The following is a 20173-nucleotide window of genomic DNA, read 5'->3' on the forward strand; positions in this document are numbered from 1 at the left end:
CATAAATGGCTTTGATTATGTTAAGGTATGTTCCCTCTATACCCACTTTGGTAAGACTTTTTATCATGAATGGATGTTGGACTTTGTCAAATGTTTTTCTGCATCTATTGAGAGTGTCATGTGGTTTTTTACTTTTCTTTTGTTAATGTGATGTATGACATTGATTGATTTGCATATGTGGAACCATCCTTGTGAACCTGGGATGAGTCCCACCTGGTCGTGGTGTACAATCTTTTTGATATGTTGTATTCAGTTAGCTAAAATTTTGTTGAGAATTTTTGCGTCTATATTCATCAAAGATATTGGCCAACAATTTTCTTTTTTGGTGGTATCTTTGTCTGATTTGGGAATTAGGGAGATGGTGGTATCACAGAATGTCTTTGAGAGTGTTCCTTCTTCTTCAACCTTTTGAAAGAGTTTAAGGAGGATGGGCACAAGTTACTCTTTATATGTTTGATAGAATTCACCTGTGAAGCCATCTGGTCCTGGACTTTTATTTGTAGGGAGTGTTTTTATGACATATTCAATTTCATTTCTAGTGATCGGACTGTTCAGTTGTTCTCATTCTTCTTGATTCTGTTTTGGCAGGCTGTAAGTCTCTAGAAAGTTGTCCATTTCTTCCAGGTTGTCAAATTCATTGGCATACAATTGTTCATAGTATTCTCTCATAGTTTTTTTTGTATTTCTGTGGTATCTGTTGTTACTTATTTTTCATTTCTGATTTTGTTTATTTGGGTTTTTTCTCTCCTCTTCTTGGTGAGTCTAGCCAGAGGTTTGTCAATTTTGTTTACCTTTTCAAAGAACCAGCTCATGGTTTTATTGATTTCCTCTTTTATCTTCATGATTTCCTTCCTTCTGCTGACTTTAGGGTTTGTTTGTTCTTCTTTTTCTAATTCATTTAGGTGGTGGGTTAATTTGTTGATTTGAGATTTTTCTTCTCTTTTTGACAAAGGCCTATATTGCTATGAATTTCCCTCTGAACACTACTTTTGAGGCATCCCATAGATTTTGAGTGGATGTGTCTTTATTATCGTTTGTCTTGAAGTATTTTTTAATTTCCTTCTTGATTTCCTCACTGACGCATTGGTTTTTTAGTAGCATGTTGTTTAGTCTCCATGTAGTAAGTTTTTTCTTATTTCTTTTCCTGTAGTTGATTTCTAGTTTCATGCCATTGTGGTCAGAGAAGATACCTGAAATAATTTCTATACTCTTAAATTTGTTGAGGTTAGCTTTGTGCCCCAGTATGTGATCAATTCTTGAGAATGTTCCATGTGCACTTGAGAAGAATGTATTATATTCTGATTTTTTTGGATGTAATGTCCTGAAAATGTCAATTGAGTCTAACTTTTCTATTGTGTCCTTTAGGATCTCTGTTGCCTTATTGATTTTCTGTCTGGAGGATCTGTCCGTTGTGAGTGGCGTGTTAAAGTCTCCTACTATGATTGTATTCCCATCAATTTCTCCTTTTATGTCTGTTAGTATTTGTTGTAGGTATCTGGGTGCTCCTATATTAGGGGCATATATATTGATGATTGTAAAATCCTCTTCTTGAATGGATCCTTTAACCATTAAATAGTGTCCTTTTTGTTTTTCTTTATGGCCTTCATTTTAAAGCCTATTTTGTCTGATATGAGTATTGCAACTCCTGCTTTCCTTTGTTGCCCATTGGCATGAAATATTTTTTCCTATCCCCTCACTTTCAATCTATATGTGTCCTTTGCTCTAAGGTGAGTTTCTTGCAGGCAGCAGATTGAAGAATTTTGCTTTTTTATCCAGTCTGCCAATCTGTGTCTTTTGATTGAGCATTTAGTCCATTGACATTTAAGGTGATTATAGATAGATATGTATTTATTGCCATTTTAAACCTTGTTTTCCAATTGATTCTATGTTTCTCTTCTTTTCTTTTTTGGTTTGGATGGTTTCCATTTATTTTATGCTTGATTACTTTTCTTTTCAGTTTTTGTGAATGTAATGTTTGGTTTTGATTTGTGGTTGCCCTGTTTTATAAGCACATTAAGCCCTTCCTATATGTTCTTGCTTTTGCCTGATGGTCCTATATGCTGAGATACAATCATTAAAATAAAAAAAAAAGAATCTATATTTTCTTACTTTCCTTCTCCACATTGTATGAGTTTGATCTCTTTTTTTTTTTTTTTTTTTAACATCCTCATGTTTAGATCTGTATGCTGGCTTATTTAAGTGATTGCTTTCCAATTGTGGCTTCCTCCATCCTAGTTCTTATTCTCTCTCTCTCTTTTTTAATTTAGAGAAGCCCTTTCAGTTATTTCTTTTAGAATGGGTTTAGTATTGCTGTACTCTTTTAGCTTTTGTTTGTTGGAGAAATTCTTTATTTCCCCTTCTAAGTTAAATGATATTCTTGCTGGATAGAGTACTCTAGGTTGCAAATTTTTTCCTTTCAGCACTTTAAATATATCTTGCCACTCCCTTCTGGCCTGTAATATTTCTGTAGAGAAATCAGCTGATAGCCTTCTGGGGGTTCCCCTATAATTAATGCTTTGCTTTTCTCTTGCTGCCTTTAGAATCCTCTCTTTAACTTTTTCTGTTTTTATTATGATATATATTGGTGTGGGCCTGTTTGGGTTCAGCTTGTTTGGGGCCCTCTGTGCTTCCTGTGTCTTGATATCATCATGCTTTAAATTCGGAAAGTTTTCAGCCATCATTTCTTCAAATATATTTTTAATCCTCTTTTCTTCTTTTCCTTCTGAAATTCCTATTATGTGTAAATTGGCCCGCTTTATATTATCCCATAGGTCTCTTATATTGCTGTCATGTTTTTTTCATTTGATTTTCTGTCTGCTGTCCTGATTGGGTGATTTCCATTATTTTATCTTCCATGTCACTAATTCATTCCTCTGTATTATTCATTCTGCTCTTAATTGCCTTAAGCTCAGTTTATATCTCTGCAAATGAATTTTCTAGTTTTTCTTGGCTCCTCCTTATATTTTCTAGTTCCTTTCTAAAGGAATCTGCATTACTGTTCATATCCTCTCTTAATTCCTTCAGTATTTTCAATACCTCCCTTTTGAACTTAGTGTCTGTCAGACTGCAGAGGTCTGTTTCATTGTTGACTGCTTTAGGTGAATTCTCCTGTTCCTTTAACTGGGAATGGTTTCTGTGCTTCTTCGTCTTGCGTGTGTTTTTCTTTTTCTGTGTGTTTGGGGAAGCCAAACTGTAGTTTTGTAAGGCTACTTTTATGCAAGAATACCCCTTTGTATTTTTTTTTGGCGGGGGGGGGGGGTGTTACTATTTATTTTTGGTGTGGGAGTTTGAATATTTGCTGTCTCTTTCTTCAGTGTGAATAGGCTGTTGTTTCCAGGATGCTCAGTGTGTTTTCAGGGAGAAGGAGGCAATGGGTAGGGCCAGCAGTCAGTGCCTGGTCATTGGGCTCTCAACAGCAGCAAGGACCTGCAGGAAGATGGCACAGGCTACTTCTAGTTGCAGGGCCCTGGGAAGTGATAATAATCTCTAGGCAGATCTTCAAGGTGACCAGAGCATTTGGCAGTAGCAACAGCAGGGTGCATGGGCTCCCAGGGGAGTGAGAGCAGCTTGTGTTTGATTGCAATGCCCTCCTCTGAGGTGATTGGAACTGCGGGTGATGCCTCTTCAGGGACCTCTATTGGGAGAAGGCCATGAGCATCTCTAGAGTTAGTGATAACTGCAGTAGTTTGCCCCGCCACCTGTAGACCATGCATGAAGAAACCCATCTCACTTAGCCCACATATGAGTTGTTGTAAAGGGTGCTCCTAGTTGCGGGATCCTGGGAAGTGATAGGGATCAGGTGTATGGGTTCTGCCTGGATCAGCAGGGTGGGTGTGTTCTCAGGGGTGCAAGAGCACCAACAGGTGGTGTTCAGTCACAATGTGGTGTCCTTTAGGTGAATGGGGCTGCAAGTGATTTTGTTCAGATATCTCCAATGGCAGTGGGCCACGCCTACCTCTGGAAGCAAGGATAACTGTGGTGGTTTGCCCCTGCCACCTTCAGACCATGCAAGAGGCACCCTGTCCCACTTAGCCCACACAGTATATGCTACTCCTAGTTGTAGGGTCTTGGGAAGGAACAGTGACCAAGTTTTTAGGGGTCATCCAGAGCATTTGGCAGTGGCAGCTTCAGGGTGGGTGTGTTCCCAGGGGAGTGAGAGCATATGGTGCTTGGTTGCAATGCCATCTTTTTTTCTCTTTTGGCAACCTCTGAGGTGACTGAGGTCACTGGTGGAGCCCACTCATAGGCCCCCAGTGGTGGCAAGCCACACCTCCTTCTGGCCTCTGAGATGACCTCTGCAGTCTGCCTGCCACCTGTGGATTGTGCAAGAGGCAGCACATTGCACTTAGCCCCCTTATGCCCTTAGCCCACACAATAGGTGCCTGGCCACTGGTAGCCTGTGCAAGAAGTGCCTAATCTCCCCTAAACTAGCAAGAGGCTTCTCACTGCCTATAGCCTCTGCAGAGCCGCCCCACCCTCTAAGCCTGCAGGCATGCGCACGCTGTTTTTCTCAACTTTGAGGTTCAGGTCCCAGGGCTCTCACTCTGCTTTGCTGTTCTCAGTCCAGCTGCTGCACTTTTCTTGGCAACTTTGAGGTCCCACTGACTCAGTGAATCTTTCCTCAGTTAGGAGGCTTCCCAGGAGGTGGGTTCCTTTTCTCCTTCAGGGCTCCCTTTTAGGAATGCTTGTCCCATCCTGATTCCTTTTCTCTCTCTTTTTTTCTTTTGTTCTACCCAGTTATGTTAAGAGTTTCTTGCCCTTTTTGGAGGCTTAAGTTCTTCTGCCAGTATTCCGTTGATGTTCTGTGCAAGTAGTCATATACGCAGATGTGGTTTTTTTTGATGTGTTTGTGGGAGAAAGTGTGTGCGACCTCTTACTCTTTTGCCATCTTGCTCCGCCTAAATATTGAAGTTTTGATTGCAAGCTTCAGTATTACCTCCAAGTACTTCATCAATAAAATGCTATTTCAATAACAAGTAACTTAAAGTAGAGAGACATAATTTTTACTACTTGACTGTTAGGGCTAAGTGTGTCCCCTCAACATTCATTTGCTGAAGTCCTAACACCTAATCTTGCAGGATGTAACTGTATTTGGAGACAGGACCTTTAAATGGGATAAGTTTAAAAGAGCTCTTTAGTGTTGACCCTATTACCATCTGATTGGTGTCTTTATAAGAAAAGGAAATTAGGACACACAGAGACACAGGGACGTGTGTGGGTAGAGGGATGACTGTGTGAAGAGGCTGCAAGAAGATGGACATCTGCACGTCAAGGGGATGAGAGACTTCAGAGGAGCCCAACTTCAACTAACCAAGTGTTCACACTTGTGAGCCAGTTCTTTAACCTAAATCTCTCTCCCTTTGTCTCTAAATTGATCATCTATCATCATGCTAATTGACTGATCTCTTTCTATCAATTGTAATACATCATCATTATCAATGTTGATTGATTTATCTATCTCTACCAAATGTCTGTCTGTCTATCATCATCGTGCTGATCGATTGATCTATTTCTATCATCATGTTGATTGATTCATAATCTTCTATTTGCAAACATGATCATGTTGGTTGATCTATTCATTTCTCTCTATCATCATGTTGCTGGATTGATCTATTTTTTTCTATCTACCTACCTACCTACTTATCTATCTCTATCATATCAATCAAGTGTTCTATCTATCCATGTGTACGTATGCATGCATCCTGATGTTTACACGGTCTAAATAACACTTACTTCTCATGTGCCTGAGCAGCAGTTGAAGTTGTGAATATGATCAGCAACCACTGAAGTGTAATAATTTAAAGATTCATTTGGTGTTGTTCTCAACTCACTCAGAGACAACAAGCGAAAAGACATCCATTCAATCCCTCTCATGAGGTACAAGTCTTGGGACAAGGACCCGTGTTACAGTAGGATGTGGGCAGCCTGTCTACCTCCTCCCACAGAAAACTCTCTGACAATATGGTCACATAATTCAAACAGCACATAAAAAATCATAAGGGCCACTGATCTTGCTTTGGTTTCCTATGAGAGATAATGGCAAGATGGAAACACTGTCCCAGCTTTTTGTTGTTGTTGTTGTTGTTGTTGTTGTTGTTGTTGTTGTTGTTGTTGTTATTTCTTGTGCCGCTCCCCGTGGCATATGGAGGTTCCCAGGCTAGGGGTTGAATCGGAGCTGTAGCCACTGGCCTACGCCAGAGCCACAGCAACGCGGGATCCGAGCCACGTCTGCAACCTACACCACAGCTCATGGCAACACCGGATCGTCAACCCACTGAGCAAGGGCAGGGACCGAACCTGCAATCTCATGGTTCCTAGTCGGATTCGTTAACCACTGCGCCACGACGGGAACTCCTGTCCCAGCTTTTTTCACTGCAGGTTCTGCCCTGTGATGATGTTTCAGAGCCCTGAGAAATGACCCCATTTATCTCTGTCTCCTTCTCTTTCTCTCCTATGCTCTTTCCTTATGATGTTTATTTGGGCTAATATTTTCATTACTTATGAGAGAAAATCTATGCCTTTCCATAAAGCACCTTTGGTGGGGGTACAGCTACTGTGATTGACTATTTGTGTAGAGAGGACTCGTGCAAGGGTATAAGCAGAACAGCGTGGAGCGAGGGGGGCTTGCCTCCTCCTCAGGGCCCCTGAGACATGCCCACAAAGCCTGGTTTGCTCTGCAGGGCTTCGGAATCTATGAAAATCGTCTGCACACATGTTCCAATATGCTTTCCAAAGGATGCACATAAGAGAAAAAGAGGAGGTCCGTGCAGTCTCCCGTATTTGCAGAGGTAATCAATCCAGTGTAACCTCTAGGTAAGCACAACTTTTGTCTGTTGCCCTCCCCCACCCCAACTCTTGGACACCTGGAGATCTGCAGTTACCTCCATCTAGCAAAGAGTGGTGCCTGTGCTATTGCCCAGCTAGAGACACTTTTCCAAGTTGTACATCTGTTTTTTTTTTTTTTTTTTTTTTTATTTATTTATTTATTTTTTTGTCTTTTTTTTTTTTTTTTTTTTTTTTTTTTTTGTCTTTTTTGTCTTTTTTTTTTTGTTGTTGTTGTTGTTGTTGTTGCTATTTCTTGGGCTGCTCCCATGGCATATGGAGGTTCCCAGGCTAGGGGTTGAATCGGAGCTGTAGCCACCGGCCTACACCAGAGCCACAGCAACGCGGGATCCGAGCCGCGTCTGCAACCTACACCACAGCTCACGGCAATGCCGGATTGTTAACCCACTGAGCAAGGGCAGGGACCGAACCCGCAACCTCATGGTTCCTAGTCGGATTCGTTAACCACTGCGCCACAACAGGAACTCCCAAGTTGTACATCTGTTAATCACACTAGTAGTCACTTGAGAGAAACAAGTCCAGATGATCATTACATAGAACACTATTACATTATGACTAAGAAAATAATAATGATGATAAAATAGTAACCTTGTTAGTAAGACTAATGGGACAATAATATCTCTTATTCTTTGCTTGCTCTCAAACAAAGAGCCTTGCATTCAATTATATTTTTAGGACCTCTACTAGGAAACTATTTTAGTACCACAACTAGGAAACTATTACAAACAGATTGCAAATATTAAGAAAACGGGGCCATAGTTAAATGAAGGCACTGACATAACTCAGTCCCTGAAATATATTAGGAATCTGGCTTTCAAAATAATGGCCCAGGAAATTGTATCAGCACAAAGCAAAGTAGATCAAGGGCAAACAAAATTGTTTGGCTCAGGTTTAAGACTCTGCAAATGGACCTACTGCTTTTGAAAGGCATGTTAAATAATCATTTCCATGTTTAGAAATTGCTTCCACTTTACAGAGTTTTCCATATGCCAAATAAGGCATCACATGAACCGATAAGTATATTTTTTCCTCCCAATAAAGATGCACATCAGAATCACCGAGAAGTACCCACTTAGTGTGAAAAGTACGGATTCAAGTCTCTGGGCTGTTAATTTCCTGTTTATGTAAGCAAGCTGGGCAGATAGACAACAGGAATGAGCTTGAAGGAGGCCATCTACGGGACTCATGTTAAATGAATCTTAATAGAAAGTGAACATTTCACACCGCAATTGCAGGCTCGTATTAGCTTTTTCTCTGTACAGTGGTCGTAAGTGCTATATTATCAATTACATTCAACATCATTAAAGGTATTTGAAAAAGTATATACTGTGTGGTATATGATACATAACTTTTCTAAACTGGTATCTTACTACTTTAAATGAGTTCGTCAGCTTCTACTATTATATTTCTTTTTTTTCTGATGTTAAGCATAATAGAATTATTCAATATTAAACTATTTAAAATAAATAATAAATTGAAATTCCTTCATAATCACACCTGCCAAAGCAAACTGCTCTCAAATTTTATATTCCTGTATTTCTCCATTCATATGCTAATATATTCTTTCTGAAAATGGGAGACAGTGCAAATTTTCTTTTTCCAGACTTCTGCTCATATATATTAGATACCTTTCTATGTCAGAACACTTATATATTGCACATTTTTATCATGATTATACTTCAGGAATATATTCATGTTTATTATGTGACATTCTCTACAGAATACCTTATTTTAGGCTTTCTTTCCCAGTGTGTGGTAAAATAAACAATGATTTGTTTAGACATTAATTAGGCAGTATCTTTTACTCACTGGTAGACATGTTTTTAATTCTTAAGAGTGGAAATGTCAGATCGAAATAAATGCATATTTAAACTTTTGCATTGCGTAATTTCCCTCCAGAAGTAGTAAATGTCAATATCTGACCTCAAATTCATGCAGGCTCTCTTTTCATTTGTATATCTATTTTTTTTCTTTTTTTACTTTTTTTTTATTGAAGAGCAATTGATTTACAATGTTCTTTCAATTTCTGCTATACAGCAAAGTGACTCAGTCATACATGTATGTATATCCTTTTTTTTTTCCATACTATCTTCCATCATGTTTTAGCCCAAGAGACTAGACAAAGTTCCCTGTGCTGTACAGTAGGACCCCATTGCTTATCCATTTCAAATGTAACAGTTTGTATCTACTAACCTTCTGTTACACATCTTCTCACTATATTCATTTTGATCCCTAGAAGCAAGAGGCCTCACAAATGAGTTTTCCTGATTACATATCCATCATGTATATGACTATTTTGTCATGTCCTTGATAAAAAAAGACTATCTTTTCTGAAATTTTGCTAACCTGAAAAGAGATTTTTCAGCCTTCTATTTTTCCTTTAAAAAAAAAAAACACAAAAAACTAAAAACCTCTGGATTTTCTGGAGGATGGATCTACTTTTATCTTTTTTTGGCCATTTGCTATTTTTAATTAAATGATTGTTTAGCTTGTCACTTTTTATACTTGGTTGTTATTTTGAAAATATTTTCCCCATGTAAATTTCCAGTTGCATTGCTGGTGTTATTTTTCCCTATTCCAATTTTGTTCATTCCAATTCTGTTTTATTTTAATTCTCTTCAATTTATCTTGCCTCTCCTTTTACCCCTGAATCCTTGGGTTGTAAATGAATCACTTTCATTAGTGGTTTGAATATTCTTGACCTCTTTTCCTATTTTTCATTGCAATAGTAATAACACAACAAAAAGCCTCTCTTAATGTGCTTGTGGATTAGCCTGGTGCACTAGAATGTAGCTTTAATCCAGCCAGTGATGGACAGGACACCCTCATTGCTCAGGGGTAACCAGCTGCTTACATATTTATCTGGCCAGTTCCAAGTGGGCTTGACATGATCTGGGTCCTTTCCAGGCTGGCTCATGTTAAGGCCACTGAGAGCTCTCTGCTCCACAGAAGCAGTGACCAGCCATCACTCCTTTAGTGTGAGGGGTGTTCTAACCCGTGGTGTGGCCTTGTTGTGTGTGAACCTAGCCTATCTCGTTCCTAAAGGTAATTCCATTCCCATACATTTTAAAATCTATTGAGAAAAACTAAGGAACTTTTCATCTTCTATAGGAGAGTTCAAAGAAATATCATCTCCCAAACCCACTACCAAAATTTCATGAGGCTTTAACTATACCATTTCATCACTATGACAATCTTAGTTTATTTAATGCTGCGTCACTTAGTCTTTCCTCCCTACTGTTTCTCTTTTTCTATCTATCTATCTATCTATCTATCTATCTATCTATCTATCTATCTAATATAGATGTAGACAGATCTATTTCTCCAAGTTTTCTATTCCCTCCCCCCTCCCACCCCAGTATATGGAGTTCCTGGGCCAGGGATCAGATCTGAGTCACAGCTGCAGTTGTGGCAACACTGGATCCTTAACCCACTCTGCTGGACTGGGAATCGAACCTATGTCCCAGGGCTCCAGAGACACTGTCAGTCCCTTGCACCACAGCGGGAACTTCTCCATGTATTTTTTTATTTTATAATGTTAACCTATTACCCTGATGTAAATAATACTCACATATGCATTTCTAGCCCAAATAATATTTTATTTTCCAGATTTCTACTTTAAATTATTGATCTATCAACACTAAATGGGTGCTCCATTAACCATTCAGCTAAATAAGACAAGGACTGAATGGATTCTAGTATCATCAAGTTATTCTCCTGCTTCTCAGCTGCCCATTGACATGAAAGGGGGCAGAATATCTGCCCCCAAATATGCCTCTTTGGCATAAGGCTTATTTTGAGCTGATTATTTTTAAGAAATAGCAGATACCAGAGAGGCTCAGAAAACCCAGAGGCTACCCTTTTGTAAGAGACATTTATATGGATAAGGGGCATCTCCATTTGCAAGGCTGTGTCCCTCTCTGTACCAGGAGGAGTAGGTGACTCAAAATCTATCACAGGAGAAGGCAGGGACCTAAATCCACAAAGCAACCATGCTCTTGTTTGCTCTGCTTTATCTGCAAACCTCCCCTAACTGCTCCCCAAGCCCTTCACTTTCTTTTTGTCTTTAGTGAAGGTGATTTAAGGTGATGGCTGGACCACTTCAGAGGGAGTTACTCAGTTTCAACCTTCCTGGGTGTCTCCCACGTGAGCAGGAGGTATACACCCTAGTCAGCTGAAAAACTTAGCTTTTCCCTTATTCGTCTTCCTTTTTTTTTTTTTATTTTTTTTTTATTAGTGAGGGGTCTTAGCCAAGAACTAGAAGGGCAGAGTGAGAATGATTTTCCTCGCCCACAGACAACAGCATGCATTTCACACACTTGGTGACTCACTAGTGCTACACAGTCCCCAGGAATTACTCACTCAGCCCACTGCCTGACGTTCTGGGTAGAAGTTATCCAAACACTTGAACCAAAATCTGTGCTCCCAGCATTGCCACCATATTCTCCTTCTGTCTTTCGACCCACAGAAAAGGTTAACTGCTTTATCACATAATAATCATCTGTAGATAGATAAATAACAGGTGGATAGATAAAAGGAGGTAGGGAGAGAGAGAGAGAGAAATAGACAGACAGATAGACAGACCTCTTTTGACTTTCATGGGCTAATATGTGTTTAGACACCCCTTTGCAGTCACCACAGAGACTGTCTGAATGTAGGAGGGAACAAGCCACTTTCTTCTCTGGCAGTAAAGTATGTCCTTTGACATACAAGGGAATGTAACATTCAGATTGTCCCCTGGCCTCAACAGCTTCCATGTCTCATTTGCAAGGCGTATTTCCACCTTTATTTCCCGTTTGATAGATAGCACTGCTGGTTTTATTCTTTGTTTTCAATGTCATTTAAAAGAGAGCATTGATTTCAGAAGAAACAGGGCAGCATTTCAGCTCTGTAGCTAGGGTTTCCAGAGATACCCTCGATTTGAGTTTCAAGCAGAAGACTCTCCTGAAGAATTGTGGTTATGATGCCACAGTCAGGAGGAGGGCAGGATAACTCGGCCAAGGGTGTGGACTGCCGGGCAGTTACCTCTGAAAAATGCTTCATCAGGGTCCATGTTCAAACTGTGAAGCACTGTGGGTTCATCCTGGCCGAGAACCAAATGTTGTGGCATTGCATGTACAGAACTGACCAACTCCCAGCACAAATCCAGAACACAGGGCAAAGGAGACAGTGTCCTCTGAGTGCAGGATTAATTAGGTCTTGGCTCAAGTGACTATTAGATATTCTGTATTTGGGGAGAGAGAGGGGGAAAGACAAAAAACAAACAAACAAAAATGAACAACAACACAAAAAACCACACTACTATTTTTTTAAGGAGAATTTAGAAGGAATGTAGAATATAAAGAAACTGCAAATGTGCCAGAATCGTATCATATAGCAAAGAAGTGTCTGTAAGTAATTTAGCCCAGGCTTGGAAAGACAATATAGCATGTCAGAAAGTAGCTGAAAATGAAAGTAAATGAGTGTCTGAAGGTGCAGTATGGGACAGTGGGTCACCCATCATTTTCTTAAGACAACATATTTCTGAAAACACAGACACTCACCAACACCTTTCTATCAGGAAAGGTCCCTTACATTTATATAAATTAATTTCAGCTAGTGCCCAGTGAAACCTCAGGCTCCTACATGATTTACCATCTAGTTTCCAAAACAGTGAATAATTTTCTCAAAAATATATATAAACTCCATGAGGAAAAGGGTATTGTCTGTAAGATTTTGTTCGGAAAAAATATGTGTCTTTTAAAACATCATTTTAGTACCTGCATTATAAACTGAATCAGATTTCTAGTTCTTTTAACAACTATAAATTGTATCACCTCTGAGGTAGAACAAGCGGTTCCTCTTCTAAAAGGGACAATGTAATCACAAGCATAAATATTCAAATATATTTACTATCACCTGTATTGCACTGATCCCCTAAGAAGTTGATTGAGTTGAGACTTCATAGGGAAGTGACTTTCATTTATATAAGTATGCATTATATGGATAACATGAAGATAATCAACAGAATAGCCTCTATAATTTGGGACAGAATCAATCTTCATAAATGCCAAATCAAAAAAATCTACTCAGGGTTAGGGAACACAATTTAAGATGAATAAAAAGAAAAAAAAAAAAAGCCAACATGATGGATCAGGTTCTTTTGTTAGTAAGTTGAATTGAAGTCTTTTAGGATTATTTCAGGAACATGCATGCAGATTGAAATAGCATAAATTTAATTGGCAGCCAATTCAGTGCTTTCCATTAGGTAGATATCCAAGTCATGAATTGCAATGTGAATTAAATTTGTTTCAGAGCCAGTAATATCTGATCTAAAATGCTATAATAGGAAAAGTATAATTCTTATCCACAAAAAAGAAGTCCTTCATCATAATTTTTTGTATTCACAGTTCCTTATCTACTGAAGGGGTAGCCTTCTACCAGTGGATAATAATTGTTTATTTTTATAGATACCATTTTTTAAATAGATATAGTTATTTTCTTTGCCAGTTACAGAGTTATTCACTGATGTAAGATTATACAACTATTTTCTTGGTATGTTATTCCTTGCTCCTTCAAGTATTCACTAAAAATACAAACTATAGTAGAAAATTTTGCTCAAGTATGAAATATCAATAAAAAAATAAGAGATAACATCCACCTTTTGGTCCAGAAATAGATTACAAATAACTAGGTACTGATATTGAATTCCTTCACATGCTAATTCCTCATCTATTCTATGTTCCCATCTGGGCTTTTATGTGAGGATCCACCAACATAAGGCCTTCTTTTTATTTTTTTTATTTTATTTTTTTGTCTTTTTGCCATTTCTTGGGCTGCTCCCACAGCATATGGAGGTTCCCAGGCTAGGGGTCGAATTGGAGCTATAGCTGCCGGCCTACGCCAGAGCCACAGCAACGGGGGATCCGAGCCGAGTCTGCAACCTACAACACAGCTCACGGCAACGCCGGACCCTTAACCCACTGAGTGAGGCCAGGGATCGAACCTGCAGCCTCATGGTTCCTAGTTGGATTCATTACCCACTGAGCCACAACGGGAACTCCAGGGCTTCTTTTTACATCAACAATGCACTCTCTTAATTACAGTAGCTTTATACAAGTCTTGATATTGGTTATTTTAAGTTATTTCTTTTACTGTTTCTCTGATTCCTCTCAACATTTTTGTGTACTTACTCTTTATGATATTTAAAATCAAACTGAAAATATCACCAAAGGGGGAAAAAAATCCTCATAAAATTTGATGGGCACTGTCATGAACAATTGGATTTGGGAATATTCTGGGAAATAATTTAGGAAGAAATTTTGGAAAGTTAACATTTTTGGTTCAACATCTCATTCATACCTAAAATCTTCAGTAATGCACACAGGCCCTGCACATCTTTTCTTAAATGTCTAGAAGTATTTAATGTTTTTTGTACTTTGTTACAAAAGAAATCTTTCTTTCTTCCTACTACGTATCTTAATTCCTCTTTAGGAATTGTATTAATTTTATGCATACAGCTCTTATAAGTAGCAACATAGCTAAAATCTCTTAGTTCTCTGACGGCAAATTAGTTTTTTGCTTTCTGCATAATCATAAGGTCACTGAATAAAAATAAAAAAAAACTGTGCTGCTTTCTTCCCAGTCCTTATATCTCTTATTTTTCCTTGCGTTGCATAAGATAAGACACACAGTGTATGTTGAACAGAAGCTATTTAAATGGTGTGCTTATTTTACACTTACTGGAATATGTGCTTCAGTATATTCAGTAGCTGTCTTTTTTCAGGTTTAGAGAAATGTCTTCTACCCTTATTTTCTCAAGTTTGTGTAACACTGAATGGTTTATAAAATACACAATTGTTTCTTTTTTATCTGTTACTTCTGCAAACTATACTTGGTTTTCTTAGTGTGTATGATGATGACATTACACATTTTTACCTAGACTTTTATGTACCCATGTTCATAGTTGAGATGTTTCTAATTTTTTTATACACTTGTATGGATAACATTCAAGGCTGAGGAGTTCCCTTGTGGTGCAGTGGGTTAAGGATCTAGTCTTGTCACTGCAGCAGCTCAGGTCGCTGCTGTGTCATGGGTTTGATCCCTGGCCTGGGAACTTCCACATGTCTCAGATGCAGCCAAAAACAAATAAATAAAAAGATTCAAGACTGAATTAAGCACAGTAGAAAATTACAGTAGATTTCTGTCTCCAAATTGAGAGGACTTAGTTTTGGATGCTGTTACCTTTGAATACTGCTTTCTAGATGCCTGAAACCTTCTCTTTCCTAAGCCACAGGGCACTCATGCTTTCAACTGTTGAGTAGTGTTTTTATCCAGTTTCTTGTTCTTGCCTATCTTATTACGGGCTCAGCTGTGTCTTTTACATTTTGTCCATCCTTGTGATGTATTTCAAAAGGGTTAAGGGAGTGGAGTAATTAACATCCAAGTATGAACTTACACCTTCTATACCAAAGCCTTGAAGACTACAAAATAGAAAAAACGCCAAATTACTTGATATAATGTTAGAGGTAATGATGATAAGAAAAACCTCTCCATTTATGTGGATGGCCATGATATAGTATGATTGATCTGAATACAATTCAGATATTCTGCCACTTGAATCACATATAAACATTAGGAAGTTTGTACAGTTATCTCCACTTTTTTTTTTAATTTTCCCACTGTACAGCAAGGGGATCAAGTTATCCTTACATGTATACATTACATTTTTTCCCCCACCCTTTGTTCTGTTGCAACATGAGTATCTAGACATAGTTCTCAATGCTATTCAGCAGGATCTCCTTGTAAATCTATTCTAAGTTGTGTCTGATTAAGTCCAAGCTCCCGATCCCTCCCACTCTCTCCCCCTCCCATCAGGTAGCCACAAGTCTTTTCTCCAAGTCCATGATTTTCTTTTCTAAGGAGATGCTCATTTGTGCTGGATATTAGATTCCAGTTATAAGTGATATCATATGGTATTTATCTTTGTCTTTCTGGCTCATTTCACTCAGTATGAGATTCTCTAGTTCCATCCATGTTGCTGCAAATGGCATGATGTCATCCTTTTTTATGGCTGAGTAGTATTCCATTGTGTATATATACCACTTCTTCTGAATCCAATCATCCATTGATGGACATTTGGGTTGTTTCCATGTCCTGGCTATTGTGAATAGTGCTGCAATGAACATGCGGGTGCATGTGTCTCTTTTAAGTAGAGCTTTGTCCGGATAGATGCCCAAGAGTGGGATTGCGGGGTCATATGGTAGTTCTATGTATAGATTTCTAAGGTATCTCCAAACTGTTCTCCATAGTGGCTGTACCAATTTACATTCCCACCAACAGTGCAGGAGGGTTCCCTTTTCTCCACAGCCCCTCCAGCACTTGTTAATTGTGGATTTATTAATGATGGCCATTCTGACTGGTGTGAGGTGGTATCTCATGGTAGTTTTGATTTGCATTTCTCTTATAATCAGCAATGTTGAGCATTTTTTCATGTGTTTGCTGGCCATCTGTATATCTTCTTTGGAGAAATGTCTATTCAGGTCTTTTGCCCATTTTTCCATTGATTGATTGGCTTTTTTGCTGTTGGGTTGTATAAGTTGTTTATATATTCTAGAGATTAAGCCCTTGTCGGTTGCATCATTTGAAACTATTTTCTCCCGTTCTGAAAGTTGTCTTTTTGTTTTCTTTTTGGTTTCCTTTGCTATGCAAAAGCATAGTTTTGGAAATCCTAGCCACAGCAATTAGACAAACAAAAGAAATAAAAGGCATCCATATAGGAAGAGAAGAGATAAAACTGTCACTGTATGCAGATGACATGATATTATTCATAGAAAACCCTAAGGACTCAACCCCAAAACTACTTGAACTGATTAATAAATTCAGCAAAGTAGCAGGATATAAGATTAACATTCAGAAGTCAGTTGCATTTCTGTATACCAGCAATGAAATATTAGAAAAGGAATACAAAAATACGATACCTTTTAAAATTGCGCCTCAAAAAATCAAATACCTCGGAATACACCTGACCAAGGAAGTAAAGGACCTATATGCCGAGAACTATAAAACTTTAATCAAAGAAATCAAAGAAGATGTAAAGAAATGGAAAGATATTCCATGTTCCTGGATTGGGAAAATCAATATTGTAAAAATGGCCATACTACCCAAAGCAATCTACAGATTCAATGCAATCCCTATCAAATTACCCATGACATTTTTCACAGAACTAGAACAAACAATCCAAACATTTATATGGAACAACAAAAGACCCAGAATTGCCAAAGCAATCCTGAGAAACAAAAACCAAGCAGGAGGCATAACTCTCCCAGACTTCAAGAAATACTACAAAGCCACAGTCATCAAAAGAGTGTGGTATTGGTATCAAAACAGACAGACAGACCAATGGAACAGAGTAGAGAATCCGGAAATAAACCCAGACACCTATGGTCAATTAATCTTTGACAAAGGAGGCAAGAACATAAAATGGGAAAAAGAAAGTCTATTCAGCAAGCATTGTTAGGAAACCTGGACAGCTGCATGCAAAGCAATGAGACTAGAACACACCCTCACACCATGCACAAAAATAAACTCAAAATGGCTGAAAGACTTAAATATACGACAGGACACCATCAAACTCCTGGAAGAGAACATAGGCAAAACACTCTCTGACATCAACCTCATGAATATTTTCTCAGGTCAGTCTCCCAAAGCAATAGAAATTAGAGCAAAAATAAACCCATGGGACCTAATCAATCTCCATTTTATAGTTGAGAAAACCTAGGCAAAGTAAGCTAAAGTAACTTGCCCGATGTCAAAAAACTTGGAAGTAACACAGCAGACGTTTAAAAATTTATTTAATCCTGAAACTTACACATTTTATATTATGTGATTCCACCTCCCTAAGTCTTAAGTAAAAATTTTATAGCCATATTTCAATGAAAGGTGTTTCTATTGTTGGCTTTTGTTTGTTTTTTTGATTTTTCTCAGAGCCCGCACTCATGGCATATGGAAGTTCCCAGGCTAGGGGTCAAATCAGAGCTAGAGCTGCCGGCCTAGGCTACAGCCACAGCAACTCAGGATTCTGAGCCGAGTCTGACCTACACTACAGCTCACAGCAACGCCGGATCCCTGACCCACTAAGCAAGGCCAGGGATCAAACCCGCATCCTCATGGATACTAGTCAGGTTCGCTTCCACTGCACCACTAAGGGAACTCCAATTAATGTTTTTTTAATTTTGACTTCATATGTATTTCAGATTGTTTTATTATTCTCTTTCTTTCCTTTTTTAAAATATAGTTGATTTACAATAATGTGTCCATTTCTACTGTACAACAAAGTGACTCAGTCATACATATATATATATATATATGTATATATATATACACACATTGCCTTTCTTACATTATCTTCCATCATGTTTCATCCCAAGAGATTGGATATAGTTCCTTGTGCTATGCAGTAGGACCTCATTGCTTATCCATTCTAAATTTAGTAGTTTGCATCTACTAATGCCAAACTCCCAGATGGTTTTTTCCTTTTAATGAGCCAAGCCAAGGCCCACTATTTTGCAACATGAAATAGCTGGAAAATACTTTCAGTTTTATGTCTTTTCTTTAAATGTCTAGCTATGCTACAGAAGTCATGATTATTAAAATCGAGTTGCAATGAAAGTCATTCTTCATTGTCAGATTGACTCTGGAGTCTTTAATGTTTTTTTCATTTGGTTTTGTTTTGGTTTCCTGGCTTGAAAGGGCTTAGAAAAAACATTGTAATTAAGTTTTAGAGTTTGGCTAAAACCCAAAAGGAACCCATCTGTTATGGAGACTAACTAAATGCTCATGAAACTTCTTTCTTCATGTTGGATGCACAGCTGAACTACTACAATCAGTCCCTTACATGGAAACATGACCCTGTCTTGTGTTTGGAATGTGAGCTGACCAGATGGGTTACTACAGAGTCCATTGAAAGAGGTTGTGCTGCCCATATACTCTCTTCCTGCTCCCTGATTGTTGGGTGATATCTGAGCATAGAATGAATGGAGCTTGAATCTCTGAACAAGTGACTGGAGGGGAGCCACAAACAAGACTTCAGCAGAACACTATGGAATTGACTTAGATAGAAGAGCACCTTTTAATCACTGAGATTTGTCGGATGCCATAGCAGCAAATATTCATAATTAGCATACATAGCTAATTACACACCTATAATCTTTTAAAATTGTAAATATATACAGCATTTTTCAATGTTTTATGTTCATGAGCTACTGAAGTTTAATGAATATTTTTTGACAAAAAAAAAAAAAAAATCCCTTTCCTGTAGGTTTTATAACTTGCTGTGACAGGATTGTCACAGTCAAATCTGTCAATAGCCAAGTTGAGTTTATTCCAGGAAATTGACGGTTTAATAAAGAACATCTAACAATAGCCCACAGAAGCACTGAATACAATTCATGATAAAATTGCACTGTTACAAACTGAGTTGTTCCCTCAAAATTCATGTGCTGGGGTCCTAAGGCCAGCACCTCAGAACATGACTATATCTGGAGACAGGGTCTTTATAAAGAGGTAAGTTAAACTTAGTGTATCAGGGTGGGGCCTTAGTCCAATATGGCCAGTGTCCTTATATGGGAAGGAAATTAGGACAGAGGTATGCAGAGAAGGAACACCCTGGGAAGACACAGGAGAAGACAGCCACCTATAAGCCAAGAAGAGGGACCTCAAAAGAAACCAACCCTGCTGATACTTTTAATCTTAGACTTGTAGCCTCCATAACTACAAAAAAATTTGTTTAAACCACCCAGTCTGTAGCACTTTGTTATGGCAGCCCCAGCAAACTAGTAGACTCCCCTTCTTTCTTTAATATTTATACATTCAGGGTGATAATTCATGAAAAAGTGGGCACTTAGTTAACTTTTCTGTGCATTTTTGAGTCATACATTGTTCTACCACCACTTTAAGGCACAACACAACGTTTGGATTAAACAATAAATCCAACATAGGAATCAACCTGCTTCAACTGCCATTTGAAGTAAAGACTTTCCCTCCCCTTTATGAATGTCCAGAGCCATGACAGACACCTGCCTTAATAATGGAAAAACATGCACCTGGCCTCTGCTCTCTCACCATCTCACCTGTTTCCTTAGTTTCTGGTTGTGGTTTTGTACATTGTGAGAGGACAGGAGAGGAGAGTGGTAAGGTGAATGAGTACTTCTGACTTGGCTGGGTAGATTTCCTGCTCTTTAGGGGATGGTTAAACATGACCTTTTCTCTCATAAGTAATTTTTTGTATTCTTTAGAGATTTTTCCTCCTTGAAGACCTTTCCCCAGCAACTTTTATGTTATAGATGGAACA

General features: G+C 38.5%; 1 protein-coding gene and 1 long non-coding RNA gene across 19 annotated transcripts in view; both read right to left on the bottom strand.

Moving 5' to 3' along the window:
- Positions 1–20173, bottom strand: part of GALNTL6 (polypeptide N-acetylgalactosaminyltransferase like 6) — a 1215026-nt gene that overhangs the window by 1039847 nt on the left and 155006 nt on the right. The window contains exon 1 of one of the 18 annotated variants that reach the window (XM_084994748.1): positions 11869–12067. The exons of the other annotated variants lie outside the window; for them this stretch is intronic. The gene's annotated coding sequence lies outside the window, so the exon portion shown is untranslated. Of the gene's footprint in view, positions 1–11868; positions 12068–20173 lie in introns of those variants that run through there. 18 annotated transcript variants of the gene reach the window in all.
- LOC146396504 (uncharacterized) lies at positions 3158–8995 on the bottom strand. The gene is made up of 2 exons (XR_014826561.1): positions 7322–8995; positions 3158–6947 (listed from the first exon to the last, which is right to left on the bottom strand). It is a non-coding gene; the product is annotated as an uncharacterized LOC146396504 (long non-coding RNA).

Source organism: Sus scrofa, chromosome 14 (assembly GCF_054392235.1).
Source record: "Sus scrofa isolate SSC_HxYL_T2T_F1_AM1 chromosome 14, Sscrofa_HxYL_maternal_Yorkshire_Landrace_v2.0, whole genome shotgun sequence".
In the NCBI taxonomy this organism is placed as follows: domain Eukaryota; kingdom Metazoa; phylum Chordata; class Mammalia; order Artiodactyla; family Suidae; genus Sus; species Sus scrofa.